Genomic DNA, 16333 nt, shown 5'->3' with positions numbered 1-16333 from the left:
ACCTACTCTCCTACTCGGCTGCTCAGATATTGTTGTGTGGACACGAATGTGCGTATGCCTCCGTGCACACTTCACAGACACATGGCCGGGCAGGGACTATGTTCCCTACCCTTAGTAACCATGTGTATGTGCATGTGCTAGAACCCACTCTACCATGCCCACACCCCCGTGCTGATATGTCAAATGATCGTGTTGACTTCCAGCTCCTCATTGAGCCCACCCGGCGACATGGACCCAAGCGTAAAGATCCAGAATGATTCTTGCCTGCACAGGATCGAAAACCTTTCACCTTCTGGGAGAGTCATAGATATGGCTTCAATCCCAAATAGTTCCAGGCCTGCAGTATCCCCACCATGCGCTTTACAGAAGTGTCTTGGCACGCTGTGCTTGTCTTTTTTCTGCTCAATAAACCGGCGATGTTCGCCAAATCTGGTGCGCATTGCTCTAACTGTCCTGCCAACATAAATTAAGCCACATGGGCACCTCAAGCCATAGACCACAAACTGTGTACCACAGCTAATGAATTGTTTGATATTATAGGAGCGCCCTGCAACTGATGTAAAGCTACTTTTGCCATGTTGCATAAATACACAAGCCTTACATCTGCTCTGCTTGCATTTGTAGGAGCCTACCATATTAAAGAGAACTGGGATAGTGGATGCTCTATTATGGCATTTCATACTTTTTATTTTGCTTGGAGCAACCAGACTCTTTACATTGCTAGCCCGCCTAAACACCACTTTGGGTTTTTTAGGGAGCACTCTACCTAGGGCTGCATCCTGCTGCAGAATAGGCCAATGTTTCTGCTCCCCGAGAGGTTATGTTTATTACAAAATTCAATGACCAACATTGGGCCATTAAGAGAGCTTTGCAGAAACATTGGCCTATTCTGCAGCAGGATGCAGCCCTAGGTAGAGTGTTCCCTAAAAATCATTCTGGATCTTTACGCTTGGGTCCATGTCGCCGGGTGGGCTCAATGAGGAGCTGGAAGTCAACACGATCATTTGACATATCAGCACGGGGGTGTGGGCATGGTAGAGTGGGTTCTAGCACATGCACATACACATGGTTACTAAGGGTAGGGAACATAGTCCCTGCCCGGCCATGTGTCTGTGAAGTGTGCACGGAGGCATACGCACATTCGTGTCCACACAACAATATCTGAGCAGCCGAGTAGGAGAGTAGGTGTATATGTACAGATATATATTTGGGGATACTCAGGGTGTCACCACCGATGGGTATGTATATGTATTTCTCATGTGTGTGTGTGTATATATATATATGAGAAATATAAACAACTGCCGTGTAGTACATTTGGTTGGCCTATATGGAGTAGTATCCTCATATACTAATTGATATTTGCATATGTGCCATATGGAATTGAATCTTATCTTATTGAATTTTAATGAGACTAGTATTTTTAATTATATATTTATTATGTGTATTATCCTGACTTATGAAATTATTCTGGTAGATGGATGCGAGATAATGTGGAATTAATATGATCTGTCGACTATTGGTATTAGGAAATGCTGATGTAGCTTAGAGTCTTATATACATATATACTTTTAGGATACATTTATGTATTTTTAGCAGGAGACAACCATTGCTATGTAGGGAATGTGAGATCCAAACATGTATCTATAATAGCTCTGGTTAATATCTGCGCTGGTATTGTACTGTTTTAAATTGTATTTTAAATTGTATCTTAAACTGTATTTTTAATATATGTTTTTAAAAGTGGATAGCCCCTTGCTTCTCCCGTCCCAGCCAAGGTGGATAAGGATTATTGGTTACTGGCCCCTTTAAGAATACACAATTAAATAATTAGGGCCAATGGTATCCCGGGTATATAGGGAGGGGCGTTAGCAGGAAGCAAGGTGGGACCTGAGGAAGGAGGCTCCGCCTCCAAAACGCGTTGTCCGTAGTAACAGCAGAGGCAGTGCACCCGTGTCTTGAATCCCCCACCTCGTAGCTCCGAACAACTTGTGCCTCCGGCTTTGGCTGAGGCTCTCCTGAGGCGCCGTAGATCATGTTGGTATAGTGTGCAGGCGCACTAGAACCGGCATCCGGTGACCAGGCATCACAGGAAGTGAAGGAGAGCGGGGATACAGCGGCGGCAGCCGCGAATGAGGAGACCGCAGAGTCACCATCTGGAGGGACGGGAGGAGCGAGTAGCTCCTGTTGGAATGCTGTAAAGCGATTGTCTTAAAGGAAAAGTGTGAGTGCAATTCCAATGTACTGTGTTATTGTCCTTTATTAAAGCGTTATTGCCCGAGGTTGCGTGCGCTTTTCTTTACAGATTTGAATTGTTTTGATCCGCCCCCCCCCCCCCAGTGGAGTGAGAGAGGAGCAGCAGCAACCAGGACATTTCAGCTAAAAAACATACAAACAAAGGAGGTGAACACATGGACAGCGCCATGGGCTGGTGAAGTACTCCTCTTTGTACTTGTTGTATATCAGCATGTGCAGGATTTGTCCTTTTTGATTGTGGTTTGATCAATAATCCAGTTATGATTCTGCTGAGAGCCAAGTTGGATGATAAAGTTCTGCCTTATTCCACATTAATAAATACAGCCAGGAGATTGGAAGACCAGACGTGTCCACCCCTACAGAAGGAGAAAGAGGATACAGAACTGTCAGCTCTTAGGAAGAAGGTGGCTGAATTGGAGCTCTTATGCAAATCCCCACCAGAGAGAACAGATCCTCCCCCTGGAAGTGGGGGGCAACACAGGAAGACTCAGAAAAAGCTGTTCCCTGAGGACTCACCCCGCCGAGGGGACTGCTTTAAATGTGGAAAGTCAGGGCATTTTCAGCGGGAGTGCCCTGTGAATTCCATGGCGGTGGATGTGGAGGTGCTGGCAACCGAGCTTGAGGAGACTCAAATGACCAGGTCTTACAAGCAAAGGAAGACCCGGCCTACATATAGTCTATCTGTTGGGGCCAAGATTGGGCCTAAATCTTTGATACACGTGCAAGTAGAAGGAAATCATGCTTCAGCGTTGCTAGATACAGGTTCTCAAGTCATCATTATCTATAGAGACTTCTATGAACGTCATTTGAAACACATTCCTATGGAACCTGCAGGAGAGTTTCAACTATGGGACGTTGGGTCTCAAGCTCAACCTGTGGAGGGATGCATAAAAGTGACCATAACTATTCCCCAGTTAAACACCGGGATGATATATCCTATGGAGCTGGAAGCTTTGATATGCCCTGCAGCCAAGAAAGTGTGTGCCCCAATAATATTGGGTACTAATGCAAAGATGGTACAGGATGTATTCAGGGCCTATCTGACAGAAGTGGGAGATGTCTCTTTAGACCAATTGATGGAGGTCAGCCCTGTCCTAGGAAAAGAGTGTCAATGACTAGCCCTTGAAACAAAACCAGGGTTGTGCCACTATTCAGGAACAGAACCTGCATTTGTGAAGCCTGGTGAGACCAAAACTTTACGAGCCATAGCCTCAATGCACCATGAAATGTTGGGGGGAACTGGACAATACCTTTATTGAGTCTCTGCCTGAAGAGGATCAGAAGAAGGGCTGGACTCTCATACGTGAGGTAAAAGATTGGCGAAAAAGGTGGTGTCGGAGCTTTCCTGTGATGGTACAGAAATCCGGATTGATCGTCATCAGAAGATTGGTGTGATACACCTTTTAGATCAAGTTTTGTCCATCATGTCTGTGAGTGCAGAACAGAAGGATCATGTGAAAACACCTTTAGATTTTGATCTAGAAGATTCTCCTCTACCACAGCAGTGGAAAGACAGCCTTCGTTCAAAACTGGCCACCCGAGAGGGAGTGTTCTCCAGAGCAGAGATGGATGTGGGGTGTTCTAAGAGTGCCACCCATGCTATAAGACTTGCTGATTCTACTCCTTTCAGAGAAAGGTAAAGAAGAATACCCCCTTGAGATGTGGAAGATGTCCGGGACATACTCCAGCAGATGGAAGGAGCAGGCATCATCACAGAGTCCCGGAGCCCCTATGCCTCACCTATTGTGGTAGTGAGGAAAAAGAATGGTTCAGTTCGGCTATGTGTGGACTACCATACTCTGAACAAGAGGACTGTGCCAGATCAGTACACTTTGCCCAGGATAGAGGATCTCCTGAACGCCCTATCTGGCAGCCAGTGGTTCAGTGTGCTTGACTTGAGGTCTGGATATTATCAGGTACCCATGAAGAAGGAGGATCAGGAAAAGACAGCTTTCATCTGCCCTTTGGGGTTCTTCCAGTTTACCAGAATGCCACAGGGAGTCACAGGAGCTCCTGCTACTTTTCAGAGGCTGATGGAGAAAACTGTGGGGGATATGAATCCCAAAGAGTGTCTAGTGTATCTAGATGACCTAATTGTTTTCGGGAAGACGCCAGAGGAGCATAAACAAAGGTTGTTAAAGGTGTTGGATCGACTTCAAGCTGAAGGCCTGAAGCTATCAGTGGACAAATGCCGATTTGCCCAAAACTCTGTCACTTATGTGGGGCACATAGTCTCCGCTGAAGGAGTAGCCACAGATCCTGCTAAAATTGAAGCAGTGTTGAATTGGCCAAGACCAAATAACATCAGTGAGTTGCGGTCCTTTCTCGGATTCTGTGGTTACTACCGAAGGTTCGTGAAAGACTACTCAAAGATTGCTCGAGAGTTACATGACCTGCTGAAGATTACCTCTGAAGTAAGGGGTGCTAAGGCACCATATCCTAAAGACCCCTTTGGAGAAAAATGGACTTCAGGATGTGAAGACGCCTTTCTGACATTGAAGAAGAGACTTACAGAAGCTCCTGTCTTAGCCTATGCAGACCCTGAGAAACCATATATCCTCCATGTGGATGCCAGTATGGAAGGCCTAGGGGGTGTACTGCACCAAAGTTATCCAGAAGGATTGAGGCCGGTGGCTTACATAAGTAGAAGTCTTACAGGTACAGAGAAGAACTATCCAGTTCATAAATTGGAATTTCTGGCACTCAAGTGGGACATCGTGGATAAGCTGCATGACTATTTGTATGGAGCAACATTCGAAGTAAGGACTGACAACAATCCACTTACCTACATACAGACTACAGCTAAGCTGGATGCCACAGGACATAGGTGGTTGGCTGCCTTGTCAAGCTACAGTTTCAGCCTGAAGTACAAGCCTGGGCCCAAGAATGTCAGCGCAGATGCCCTGTCCCGCAGACCTAGACTCCCTCCTCACCGAGAAGAAGAGGAGTGGGAAGAGATCCCTGGGCCGGGGGTAGGAGCCTTTTGTCAGATGTATGTGGTGGCCGAGAGTCAAGAAGAATTTGCCGAGCTAAGAGGGATAGACTCCATTAGCCACTCTCCGGAAGCTGTGCCTGAGGTGTTCCATGCTCCAGTCATGCTTCAACAGTGGTCCAGTATAACCACAGAAGACAAGAGGAAGGCTCAAGTGCAGGACTGGTATATTGGGATAGTTATCAGAGCAATAAAGACTAAGAATCCTAAATTGCTGACTTCTCTACCTGTGAGTCAAAGAGAATTATACCGAAGAGAATGGAGCCGACTACATCTCGAAGATGGCGTACTCTATAGGGTCGTGAAGTATCATGATTACCCTGACAGAAAACAATTGGTACTACCGCACAGATACCGTGGCATGGTCCTGAGAGCTCTCCACGATCAACATGGGCATCTCGGGGTGGACAAGACCTATGGCCTAGTACAAGATCGGTTCTATTGGCCTCGCATGAGGGAACATGTCGAGCAACATGTACAGACATGCAGGAGGTGTATCCAGAGGAAGACCCTGCCTGTGAGAGCTGCCCCTATGGGTCATATGAAAAGTACGGGACCCATGGATCTTGTGTGCATGGACTATCTCTGCATTGAGAACGATACAGCGGGAATTGGAAATGTGCTGGTGGTAATGGACCATTTCACCACATATGCTCAAGCCTTCGCCACTAAAGATCAAAAGGCTGTGACTGTAGCCAAAGTCCTTTGGCAGAAGTATTTCATTCACTATGGACTACCCAATCGGATACACTCTGATCAAGGTAGAGACTTTGAGAGTAAGTTGATCAAGGAGCTGTTGGACATGTTGCAGGTGCAGAAGTCCAGAACCACACCTTATCATCCGGAGGGCGATGCACAGCCAGAACGGTTCAATAGGACCCTCCTAGATATGCTAGGGACTCTCAAGCAAGTCAAGAAGCGGTCTTGGAGTAAACATGTGGAAGCCATGGTCCACGCATACAACTGTACAAGGCATGAATCTACAGGGTTCTCACCCTATTTCCTAATGTTCGGAAGAGAAGCTCGATTGCCGATAGATGTCCGTTTGGGAGTGTCTCCTGATGGAACAGATTCAACTTCACACTTTCAATATGTGAGGAACCTCAAACAAAACCTTCATCGGGCCTATGAGTTGGCCACCCAAGCTGCAGCAAAAATGGAAGAACGGAACAAAAGAAGGTATGATGCTAAGGTGAGATATCAGGAGATTCAAGCAGGGGATAAAGTTCTTCTCCGGAATCTAGGTGTGCCTGGAAAACACAAACTGGCTGACAGATGGAAAGATACCCTGTTTGAGGTTATGTCCAAACTGGATGGGCTGCCAGTGTACAACATTAGGGGCCCGGAGGGCCGAATAAAGGCTTGGCATAGAAACCATCTGCTTCCAGTTGTGTATGCTGATGAAGAGGAGGAGAGTAGTGAAGAACTGAGGGAAAACCCAGCAGAGAGTCCTGGAAATGGGGCAGAGGAGACCCCAGGAACTCCCAGTGCAGAGGATCAGTGGTGGTCATCACCCGCTAAAGAAACACAGCAATTGCCTCCTTTAACTCCTGTGGTTTCACAAAGTTCTCCAAGGTTGAATCCAGAAAGTCCATGTTTTGTGCCTGGAACTTCCCTTAGAGACTCTAGTTCGAGGGCAGGAGTCGAAGTTCCACAGTTGATGTCCCAAGATCCTCTCCCACAGCGAGAACTGAGACACAGCACCAGAGTGCGGCAACCCCCTAGGGCCCTAGTTTATGATAATATAGGAGAGCCCAGTTATGCCCCGCTGACACAAGCGGCATCTAAAATGGCCACTTTCCTACATGCACTAGCTGAAGTGGTAAATGTTAGTGACTCTTTACCCTAGATAATTGCTAGCTAGGATGTTACTGTGCTAACTGTACTGTATGTATGCTAAACCTTTTTCTGTTGAATTTGTGTTAAGCCCCCTGGCTAGGACTTGCCAGTGGAAGGCAAGTATTTTTCAAGGGGGAGCATGTAACCCTGTGGATTTTACACAGGCTGTATTACCTGAAATGCCCAGTAGATGGCAGATGGACTCAGTATGCTGTTAATAAAACTTTGAGCATTGATCACAGGACTTGGCCTTTTCAGTCACATGATTGTAGCATCATCACAGTGTGACCAGGAAGTGGTGTGGAGGAGATGAGAACACTGAGGGAGATAGAGACCAGCTCTGGTTTTATCATCTATTAATGTCCTGGGAGGACTTCCTGCACAGCTCTGAGGAAGCAGGTCCTGGAAGACTTCTAGAGGTTACCTCATTGCTCAGCCAGAGAAAGGACATGCTACTAGTTGAGAGGAGACTGCAGCGGACTGATCGGGTTAATGGCGTTGTGAGGGTAAGCCAAGCCTCTCCCTGTATCACCGCAGGGCACCTGTCTCCTCACTCACAGTAAAGACTCTGAGGTCCAGAGTGGACATTGCACAGCTCAGGCTGCTTCAGTGACCCTACGGAGCAGGACTTATAAGGGCCCCAACTCTCCTATGTGCACCAACGTCCATTAGGGCGAAGATAAGGGGGTGGGACAGGTGTGCTAGTGGGTGGGTGAGGAAAATCCACATTGCATTGTTATCTGTGTTACTCTATTGTATTTTCCCATCTATGTTGGTTCATTTGCTACTTACTATATAAAGTTAGTTCCAGTTAGGCTGTGTCAGTCTCATTGCACCAAGTATGTTCCCAGTGGGACCCCACATCCCTACCCCGGATGCCCCACTGGGTGGAGGCACTGCCGCAGACATGTACCCCAGCCCCCAGATAGCGGAGGCTCAGGATCCGCCTGTCAGGCATAGTGAGTTAACTAGGTTTAGGGACCCCAAATACACTAGGGGGCGCCCTCAAAACCCCGTTACATGTAAATCTGTCACGATTACCCCCTGGGCGAGTAGATCCTGAACCGCCCGATGAAGATCTTGCAGCCGATCTGGGGTCAAATGAAGATTTGAGGGAAAGAATCCGTCCGCTGGTCGCGAAAGGAATTCGATCTTGTAACCTGATTGAATAATTTCCTGAACCCACTTGTCTGGAACCCGGAGCAGCCAAGGTTGGAGGAAACCGCGCAGACCTCCCCCCACCCCTGAAACGGGTGAGGGCGCCCCTTCAGGCAGTGGCGGACTGTGCCGCCGCACCAGCCTGGGCGGCTTTTGGCTTGCCCGCCCAGGACTTCCTCTGGCCAGCATGGCCCTTGAAAGGTTTCCCCTTGTCCTGCGCCTTGAAGGGACGAAAGGACCCCTGATTTGGTTTAAAGGAGGGGCCCCGCTTACCGCGGAAAGACTTACCCTTAGGATTCTGGGGAAACAGAGTGCTCTTGCTCCCAGTGACACCTTTAACCAATTTATCCAGGGATTCTCCAAAAAGACGAGACCCAGCATAAGGGATGTCAGACACCGTCTTCCTGGAAGTCTGGACAGCCGACCAGCTTGTCAACCATATCAAGCGGCGATTAAGTACTGCGACACTAGATAAGCACGCAGCTAGTGGGGCCTCATTTAAGGCCGCATCGCACAAATACATTACCCCTTGATAAATCTGGTCCACCATCCCCAAGCTAGTAGGGGAGGGCAGAATCAGCCACGAGGGTGCGTCTGAGCACCTTGGTCCAATCCGCCACAGCTTGAGCCACCATGACAGAGGCGAAAATAGGTTTCAGCCTCCTATCCGTAGGATCTTTAAACACCGGAGAATCCTCGTGGGTACCAGAGTGGCCCTGTTCAATCTGGCCACAGTGTGATCCACTTTGGGAGCCATAGACCAGCGCGAATCCGTAGGAGACGCAAAGGGGTAGAGGAGTTGAAACTTCTTAGACACCACAAAAGTGCGCTTCAAGTTGCGCCATTGTTCGTTCACAGTTTCATGGAACTCAGGGGGGCAAGGAAATACCTGTGCCACCTTACGGGATCTGTGGGTACCAATAGAGGACCGTTTTCCCGGAGGATTGGGCTCATCCTCTAAATGTAGTGTTTCCTTAACGGCAATGATCAGCGCAACCATAGCTGCGCGGTCCTCGGCTGTCCCAGGGGGGGAATCATCCACCCCGGTATCATCCGCCTCCCCCTCAGACTGAGAAGACCGAGACCGTTTAAGGGGCACGCTATCTACGGCAACCATGTCAGATTCAGGATCAGAAGAAAGAGAGAGCCTAGGCCTTTTTCTAGCATCCCGTTCTGTCATCAAAAGATCCACCTTGGACGCTAAAGTCAAAGCAGGCAGAGCAGAAGATTCAGGGGAACCTGAATCCTCCACCAAAGCTGAAATTTGCTGTCCTGGGACTCCATAATAAAAAGCGTTTTTTTTTTTTTTTTTCAAGGTACTGGCCCTTTAAGTGCATCGCGATCCCCCGCAGTACACCGCTATGAAGGATTCTGCAAGCGGACCCCCAAACAGGAATAAGCCGATAGCCAGAGGTATTCCCACAAAAAAACAGCAAAGACAGACCCCACAAGTATTACCACACGCCTGTCGATCTCCTCTGTACAGAAAGAGGAAGTGATGTCACCGCAGGAGGCTGAACTAGGACTTCAGACTAAGGAAACACGGTTGCCCATAGAAAGCAATGGGAGGCTCCGGGAACATGGCCGCCGACATGTGCTCAGGAGAACTCATTGCCACACACAAGATGGCACCTTAAGGCGCCAAAATACACTACATACATCGCTGCAGAAGTGCCCACAGTGAAGCCAGCATGCTGTCCACACCTAAAATGGCGGACTGGCGGTTTTTAACCCCGCAGCGGTCGCCGCACGTGTCTGCATCTCCACACACACCATAAGTGTCACATAGGAGAGGGACCCCCACAACCCACATAGCGAACTAGCTGAGTGAAAGTCCCTGCAGGGACCGGGAAAAAGGAAGCCCCAAAAATGCACAGACATTAGGGGATCCCACAGACACACAGGACTGCCAGCCCCAGACAGAGGCCCCACACAGAATGTACTTACCGTACCCGATGGCGTGGGTGCCTCACATCGACGGGTAACCTCCCACTCCAGATGGCGGGGGTGCCGTCAGCCAGAAAACGCAGGATGCTAGCAACGCATGGAAACCGTGGGAGAGACGTACAGGCGAGGTGGCCATCTCGCGGGCTTTCGTCCCTGAGGACAGGGATGGGTCGTTTGCGAGGCCAGGGCGTACGCATAGCCTGCTAAAATGGCAGGCTGGGATTCCATAAGGCCCTCTGTCCTGGGATACCAGGACGACCAGTGCGACTCCCAGCTCCGCGACACCGTCCTCATCTTGAAGAAGTGACTAACTAAACGCTGATAAATAAACAGCTAGCAATGCAAAGAAGAAAAAAAAAAACACATTTGCAGAAATAAAATCATAAGAAATAGAAGAAGGCTGAGACTGTAGCCCCAGCACAGGGAGAGCCTCTCACTCCTAACTAGGCAGAAGACAAACTGAGTTGGGATGGCTGATAGCATGGGGGGTATTGGACCAGTGGGACAGCCCCCATAGGTGTGTCTACGTAAATTACTTTGTTTTTAACAAGTCTTATGCCTAGCTTGCTCCTATGGATAAGAGGTCAATACCCATTGGTGAAGACTGTATGAGTGGGCGGTGACTGTCAGAGGACGTAAGAGAAAAACTGGAGTCCTACAGCAGGAAGTGATGGTATACCCTCTGGGACTGCCCCAGGGGCGTAACCAAAAACGTTTCCGCCTAGTCCTACCCCTGAAGAGAGACAGCATAAAGCCCACTGGTCTGAAGAATTGAAGCTGTGTCACTGAACGAAACAGAAAGCTTCTTTATCAGCTGTCCTATCCAATACTGACTTAAGATCAGGGCCAAAAAAAAAAAAAATCACTCGAGAAAGGCATCCCGCACAACTTGGCCTTTAGTGCCCAGGCCAAGTCTTAAGCCAGATGGCTGTCCTGGCCGAGTTGACCAAGGTTGAGGACCTTGCCGACATTTTCACTGCCTCAGTCAAAGCATCTGTATATTTCACCACTTTTAAAAAGGAGAGTAAAGGATTCCAGCAAATCTTTCCTAGAGGTCCTGGCTTCCACATGTGCTTTCAGCTGATCCAGCCTGCACTCTAGATTCCTGGCCACAACCAGTGGCGGCTGATGATCAAAATTTTTGGGGGGGCAAAAAGAAAAATGTAATAGGTATTGCTTTGCGGCAAAAAACGCGGTATGACTTTGAGGTCATGGTACAGGCATGGCACAGGTGATGCTACAGGAGATGGTATAGGCATGGCACAGATCATGGTAAGGGCATGGCACAGGTGATGGTACAGGCATGGCACAGGAGATGGTAAGGGCATGGCACAGGTGAAGGTACATGCATGGCACAGATGATGGTATAGGCATGGCACAGGTCATGGTACAGGCATGGCACAGGTCATGTGACAGGTCATGGTAAGGGCATGTCACAGGTCATGGTAAGGGCATGTCACAGGTCATGGTAAGGGCATGTCACAGGTCAAGGCACAGGTCATGACACAGGTCATGGTACAGGCATGGCACTGGTCATGGTAAGGGCATGGCACAGGAGATGGTAAGGGCATGGCACAGGTGATGGTACAGGCATGGCACAGGTCATGGTAAGGGCATGTCACAGGTGATGGTACAGGCATGTAACAGGTCATGGTACAGGCATGTCACAGGTCATGGTAAGGGCATGTCACAGGTCATGGTAAGGGCATCTCACAGGTCAAGGCACAGGTCATGACACAGGTCATGGTACAGGCATGGCACTGGTCATGGTAAGGGCATGGCACAGGAGATGGTAAGGGCATGGCACAGGTGATGGTACAGGCATGGCACAGGTCATGGTAAGGGCATGTCACAGGTGATGGTACAGGCATGTAACAGGTCATGGTACAGGCATGTCACAGGTCATGGTAAGGGCATGGCACAGGTCAAGGTACAGGCATGGCACAGGTCATGGTAAGGGCATGGCACAGGTCATGGTACAGGTATGTCACAGGTCATGGCACAGGTCATGGTAAGGGCATGTCACAGGTCAAGGCACAGGTCATGGCACAGGTCATGGTACAGGCATGGCACAGGTCACGGTACGGGCATGTCACAGGTCACGGTACGGGCATGTCACAGGTCATGGTAAGGGCATGTCACAGGTCATGACACAGGCATGGCACAGGTCATGGTACAGCCATGGCACAGGTCATGGCACAGGCATGGCACAGGTCATGGTAAGGGCATGTCACAGGTGATGACACAGGCATGGCACAGGTCATGGTAAAGGCATGGCACAGGTCATGGTAAGGGCATGGCACAGGTCATGGTAAGGGCATGGCACAGGTCATGGTATAGGCATGGCACAGGTCATGGTAAGGGCATGGCACAGTTCATGGCACAAGGCATGGCACAGGTCATGGTAAGGGCATGTCACAGGTCATGGCACAAGGCATGGCACAGGTCATGGTAAGGGCATGTCACAGGTCATGGTATAGGCATGTCACAGGTCATGGTAAGGGCATGTCACAGGTCATGGCACAGGCATGGCACAGGTCATGGTACAAGCATGTCACGGTCATGGTACAGGCATATCACAGGTCATGACACAGGCATGTCACAGGTCATGGTAAAGGCAAGTCACAGGTCATGGTAAGGGCAAGTCACAGGTCATGGTAAGGGCATGTCACAGGTCATGGTACGGGCATGACACAGGTCATGGTACAGGCATGTCACAGGTCATGGTACAGGTATGTTACAGGTCATGGCACAGGTCATGGTACAGGCATGTCACAGGTCATGGTACAGGTATGTTACAGGTCATGGCACAGATCATGGTACGGGCATGGCACAGTTCATGGTACGGGCATGGCACAGGTCATGGTATGGGCATGGCACAGGTCATGGTATGGGCATGGCATAGGTCATGGAAAAGGCATGTCACAGGTCATGGTATAGGCATGTCACAGGTCATGGTAAGGTAATCAGAGAAAGGAAAAGCCGCTCAGGTGTATCAGTCCAACCTGGTGCTGGTAAGACCCGTCATCCGGATTGATGCAAGAGAAGTAGTGGAACCGCACTCAGGTGAATGAAAGCAATAAGATCTCTTTATTCTTCAAAATCATAAGTAGACAGACAGTGCAGGGAACAGGTAATCCAAGGTTAACGCGTTTCACGGCACACACGGCCGCTTACTCATAACCGTAGTCTACGGTTATGAGTAAGCGGCCGTGTGTGCCGTGAAACGCGTTAACCTTGGATTACAGGTCATGGTACAGGCATGGCACAGGTCATGGTACAGGCATGGCACAGGTGATGGTACAGGCATGTCACAGGTGATGGTAAAGGCATGTCACAGGTCATGGTAAGGGCATGTCACAGGTCATGGTATAGGCAGGTCATGGTAAGGGCATGTCACAGGTCATGACACAGGCATGGCACAGGTCATGGTAAGGGCATGGCACAGGTCATGGTACAGGCATGTCACAGGTCATGGTAAGGGCACGTCACACGTCATGGTAAGGGCATGTCACAAGTCATGGTAAGGGCGTGTCACAGGTCATGTCACAGGCATGTCACGGGTCATGGCACAGGCATGTCACGGGTCAAGGCACAGGCATGTCACAGGTCATGGTATAGGCATGTCACAGGTCATGGCACAGGTCCTATCCCTGATCATGTCACAGGTCATGGTACAGTCATGTCACAGGTCATGGTACAGGCATGTCACAGGTCATGGTACAGGCATGTCACAGGTCATGGCACAGGCATGTCACAGGTCATGGCACAGGCATGTCACAGGTCATGGCACAGGCATGTCACAGGTCATGCGTCTTCAATCACTTACCTGCTCTCCTGGGCTGGCTCGCAGACTCGACCGTGACACTCCACCACTCACACTGCCTGCGGCTGCGAGACGTCCACGGCGCGCTGCTCCTCTCCTCCTCTTCGTTCTGACGGTGGCGGGAACCGGCGGGAAGGTGAGCGCTGCTCCTCTCCTCTCCTTCGTTCTTCTGACGGCTGAGTCGGCTGACGGCGGCGGGAAGGTGAGCGCTGCTCCTCTCCTCGAGTCCTCTTCGTTCGGGAACCGACGGGAAGTGACGGAGATCGGGCGGTGACGGTGAGTGACTGACGCACACACCGGCACCGCCCCCAACGACGTCAGCAGGGATGTCCTGAATCATGATTGGTCCAGGCTGGAGTCTGGACCAATCATAGCCAGGACAGGACTAGTGGGGAGTGTCGGGCGCATTGCTTGCGCCCCGGTGACAGCCAGAACGGCTGCCAATCGGCCTGGGCCCACGTGGGATTCCAAACCCCACCCCCACCCCATAGCCAGCAATAAGTCCGGCGCCCCATAGTGGACTACATGGAAATTTATTTCTTTTTCTTTGAAGATGATTTTTTTTATGATTGGGGGGGGGGGGGGGCAGCGCCCCTGCGACCCCTATCGACCGGCTGCCACTGGCCACCACCATGGACATTTTTGCAGACTTGAGGTTGGACAAAGTGACGTCCCACGCTTTAGGGAGAAAGTCTGCCTTTTGTCTATCGCATCCTTTACAGTGGTCCTCAACTCCAGTCTGCAATCACTGAGCTGCAAATTATATCACCTGGGATGGATTTCAGTTATCTTGCAAACCTGGCCTGTTAGTGGGCCCTGAGGACCAGGGTTGAGGACCACTGCTTTAATAGACCCATATCCTCGACCACCAAATCTGTGCGTTGGGAAACCTTGAAAGGCAGCATCAACCCTGGGCCTCTTAGTGCACACCTAGGTGTCACCCTCTTCAAAGGGGGAATCTTCTCCCCAGTGATTCTTGATCCTTCAATTTTCTTTTAACTGTTTGATAGTAATCTGCACTGGTAAAACTCTCCATTTGGACTCATCCATACCCTGGTACATTTTGTCATGCATCATAAGCTGAACCTTTTCCGCCTGAATTTTTAGGGTGGTGTAAATTGCTCCAAGCAAATCATTCACCTCCTCCAAGGATAATTTATAGCTGGAAGATCTATCTATATCTTCTTCCTCATCGGAGTCCATGAGGGAAAGAAGGATACTTGCCCCCTCTTCCTCTGAGTCACTAGCTCATATAGACTTTGAGGCGGACGCCTGAGGACTGGCTGGAGTGCTCTGCTCAGAATTATTCTGGGTAGCTGGTACTTTGGCCAGCAAACCGAACCCAAGGCATTCGTTAATTCTTTCTTCAAAGGAACCAAATCTTTACATTGCTGAGAAGACTCCTCTTTGGCCAAATCTTCAGCAGAGGATCTGCACAGGGCCTTTGGCCATGAATCTCTCAGGGGGGTTTTTGCAGGAAGGGCACTTCCTCTGAACTGTAGGGGGCTTTTTCCTTGGCTTTAATCTACAGGATCAAACAAAACCACTGGTAACCAGCAAATCTAATCACAGGTTTGAAGATGTCAAGTAACCAGCGTGCAATTTAAAGGCCAAGTTCCCCTTTTCAGGTAGAATTTCACATTTCATAATAGCCTTTCCTAATGTCTTTTCTGCCCAAGCCATCCCAATGCACCTATCTAGTCCATGGCAGCTTTGAATATTCACCTCTCGGTTCAAAATGTAACCACTTAAGGCCCGGAAGATTTTACCCCCTTTCTGACCAGGGGGTATTTTGCGATTCGGCACTGTGTGACTTTAACGGACAATTGCGCGGTCGTGCGACGCTTTACCTAAACAATTTTGACGTCCTTTTTTTCCCACAAACAGAGCTTTCTTTTGGTGGTATTTGATCACCTGTGCGATTTTTTGATCATGCGCTATAATCAAAAAAAGAGCGTAAATTTTGCAAAAATAACAATATTTTTCAAATTTTTTTATATGAAATTCCCCCCCAAAAAATGTAAAAATCTAATTTTTATTACATTTTTGGCCAATTTGTTTTCTGCTACCTATGTTTGGTAAAAAAAAATCACAATAAGCATATTTTGATTGGTTTGCGCAAAAGTTATTGCGTTTACTAACTAAGGGAAAGATTTTTGTCATTTTTTTTTTTTTAACAAGTAATGGCGGCGATCTATTTTTTTTTGCAGGACTGCGACATTCCGGCGGACAGATTGGACCCTTGACTGACATTTTTGACACTTTTGGGGGTACCAGTGACATTACTACAGTAATCAGTGCTATACATATGCACTGTT

Source organism: Pelophylax lessonae (assembly GCF_965119305.1).
Source record: "Pelophylax lessonae genome assembly, chromosome: 2".
NCBI classification, from domain to species: Eukaryota; Metazoa; Chordata; class Amphibia; order Anura; family Ranidae; genus Pelophylax; species Pelophylax lessonae.
This window is presented reverse-complemented; position numbering follows the sequence as displayed.